The sequence below is a fragment of the Dermacentor silvarum genome, chromosome 4 (assembly GCF_013339745.2).
Source record: "Dermacentor silvarum isolate Dsil-2018 chromosome 4, BIME_Dsil_1.4, whole genome shotgun sequence".
In the NCBI taxonomy this organism is placed as follows: Eukaryota; Metazoa; Arthropoda; class Arachnida; order Ixodida; family Ixodidae; genus Dermacentor; species Dermacentor silvarum.
The window spans coordinates 197,813,626-197,816,925 of NC_051157.2; the positions used below are offsets into that span (position 1 = coordinate 197,813,626).

The 3,300-nt window shown below is 54.3% G+C and overlaps 1 long non-coding RNA gene across 1 annotated transcript; it reads right to left on the reverse strand.

The window, feature by feature from the left end:
• Positions 1-497: 497 nt before the first annotated feature.
• Positions 498-1,798, reverse strand: LOC125944901 (uncharacterized). The gene is made up of 2 exons (XR_007466591.1): positions 1,656-1,798; positions 498-631 (listed from the first exon to the last, which is right to left on the reverse strand). It is a non-coding gene; the product is annotated as an uncharacterized LOC125944901 (long non-coding RNA).
• Positions 1,799-3,300: the final 1,502 nt, after the last annotated feature.

The following is a 3,300-nucleotide window of genomic DNA, read 5'->3' on the forward strand; positions in this document are numbered from 1 at the left end:
TCACAACCGGACCGCCGCTGGTCCGCGCCGGGTTTTCCATCGACGATCGTCGTCTCTCGCATGAAACAACGAGGGCTCGCGGTGTTGCTCGCGCGTTCGGAGAGCGCGGGAGATCTTATCGCGCTACCGCGCGGCGAGACGCGCTTGCCACGGTGGCCTAGCGGCAAGGCGCTGACGCGCGGCAACTTCCCGCCCGCGGTATGACCATACAGAAAGGAATTCAACAAGAGGGAACACTCCCATAGGGCCCAGCGGCCGAATTGACTGCAGCGTGCCAAGCGGTCGGTGTCAATCACTTACATCACTTCCGGTTTCGGTTTTGGGCGCGCGTATTTTGAACGCAAGCTAGCACGCCGGCTGCGCCTCCCCCCCCCCCCCTCCTTTTTTTGTTCTTCGTGCAGAATCGGTTTATTATTTAGTAAAAACGATTGCGAACGATCTCATAAAGTCCCATCGAATCTGTGCCACGTGCAATTTCACAAAGTAGACGCAAGACCTTTTTTGCAATGAGGAAATATTTATTTTGCTCTATATAAAAGCTCGTTCCGCGCTTTTTGTGCGTTCATCCAACGTTGTGACACCAGCAGGTAAAGCAGTAGTTTCTGTATGAAGCTCCACCGGTCGGCACCAGCTGAAAAAAAAAGTAAGTTACAAGCATGTTACATTTGCAAGCACGTAACAGCATGTTACAAGCATGAGTAATTTTGGTATTTAGACATAGGAATACTGCGTGTAGAGGCGAAACGTGCGAAAGCGGTGAATGGGCGGCATCACAAACAAAAGCAATTCGCTTTTACATACATGGCGTAGAAAATACCCGACTCATCCCAAAAATACATGAAAACATCTGATTTCCAAGCGTTTCCCCCTTTCCGGGCATTATTTCCTGCACTTTGGCAGCACAAATACACGAGCGACTTCGCGTTTCCAAAACTTGGCCTCGGGCGACGCGACGGTACGCTACGTACATAGAGACGGACGCAACACGCACTCAAGACAAATGCGTGGGTGCAATGCCTTTTTTCAGTCCTTTAGAAGGCGAAATTTTCGAATTACAAGTTTCTGATATGTTCGTCGGCGTTATTTTTCGCGCGCTCTGCCGGCGCCAGCAGCACACCCCATGTTATCACTCTTGGCAATCGCCCATCGCGTTTTCAACAGGCGTGAGTACCGAAAGAAGGTATATGTTGTTGCGGAGCCACAAAAAACGTCACAGACTTGTCCCTCTAAGATTCATTACACGCCAAACTAACTTTATCACCACGGCCGAGCTGGTTATCGCTAACTGCGTCACAGCGCGCTGTGCGGCCAGCGTGCCTCAAAAGTACCGCAGAAAGTAATGAAATTACTTTTCAGTAATGTCTGGCGTCAGAGAAAGCGGCAGAAACTTCTCCTAGCAAGATGCACTAGACTACACACCACGGCTGAGTTCTCGCTAACTGCGACAGGGCGCCCTGTGCGGCCTGTGTGGCTCAAAAACCGAAATAAGTTACAATAGCCCCATAGGAAGCGTCGGAAACATGTCTCAGCACGATTCATTAACTCAAATTAACTGCGCCAGGATGGCCGACCTGTTTTTCGGTAACTGCGTCTTAAGTCTCGGTCCCGTGCCGTAAGCCTAATTGCGTCGTAGACTGTGAAACAAGATTTATCACCTTGCCGTAGTCCAATAGTGCAGTGGTGTCTTGTCCCAGTGCAGAAGGAACGCAAGAACACGCCGAGAGCCCAATAAACCAGGTTACATTTAAAAAAGAAGAAAAGGAGGAGACAGACGGGTCGCCGCGCGCGCAGCCATCCTCGCTGGCTTCTGGGGAGTGTCTGGCGGATAACGCATTATCTAGCGCGTCATTCACCTGTGGCTAGGTAAAGCAAGGAAAATAAGTCGCAAAGCTTAAGTTCATTTATACGCAAAATGTTTTAGTTTTCGCGGCAAAGAATTAAAAAAATAAATAAATGCCTGTTAACTTAAGTTCACTTTTTTTTTTTTTTTTTGATGCTCGCGGCAGCTAACGTTCGGTGTCAAAAGTATAGCGTGACGTATGGTGACGTGTTTCCTGTTGCCAGTTTTTTCCGAGTGTCCCCTCTTGTTGAATTTCTTTCTCTATGGTATGACGCGCGCGTTTCTTGCCGCTAGCGTGGCCGTACCCTAATGGCACGTACACACTAGCGGCAAAACGCCCACCGCGATAGCAGCCGCGAAACAGGTTTTTCTTGACGCGGCAGGGATCGCTCCTGGACTGATTTTTTGCGGTTTGCCGCGTGCCGCGGATGATGGAGACCAATCAGAGCGGCCCGCTTCCGTGACGTGCGCGCGGGAAACTGGTGTCATGTGGTCCAGCCCGACCGCTCGTTTCGTACTCGTGTCCGGTGTTAGCCGGGAACTCGTTTCGCACTACCGTCTGCACGCGTCAGCTCCCGGACTCCCGGACGGAGCTGACGGATAGTTCGAGAAGGGGCGAGGAGTCTACTCGGTCACGTGATTGCCGCAGCGGCGCGCCGCCGGTTGGTGTGGCCGCCCTGCCGCAGCTGCGTTTTGCCGCCGGCGGTGCGCCGCGCGCGTTTTGACGCTAGTGTGTACGTGCCATAAGGGTACGGCCACGCTAGCGGTAAAAACAAGCGGCAAGAACGCCCGTCGAAAACGCGCGGCAACGCGAGATTCCGCGCGCTGCAAAAGCGGCAGGAATCGGGGGTTTTGCGGCGTGCCGCGCGAAATGGGTTCGAGACCCATTTCTGCGGCAGATGCCGCGTGCCGCGAGATGAACCAATCAAGAGCGACGAGGGTGACGTCACAGAGCCATCACAACCAGACCGCCGCCGGTCCGCGCCGGGTTTTCAATCGACGATTGTCGACTCTCGCATGAAAGATAAAGCGCTCGCGGTGTTGCTCGCGCGTTGGGAGAGCGCGGGAGATCTTATCGTGCAGCCGCGCGGCGAGACGCGCTTACCACTTTGCCCTCGCGGCAAAACGCTGACGCGCGGCAACTTGCCGCCCGCGGCATGACGCACGCGTCAGCGCCTTGCCGCGAGGCCACCGTGGTAAGCGCGCCTCGCCGTGCGGCAGCGCGATAACTTATCCCGCGCTCTCCGAACGCGCGAGCAACACCGAAAGCGCTCGTTGTTTCATGCGAGAGGCGACGATCGTCGATTGAAAATCCGGCGCGGACCGGCGGCGGTCCGGTTGTGATGGCTCCGTGACGTCACCCTCGTTGCTCTTGATTGGTTCTTCATCTCGCGGCAAGCGGCATTTGCCGCAGAAATAGGTCTCGAACCCATCTCGCGCGGCACGCCGCAAAACCCCGA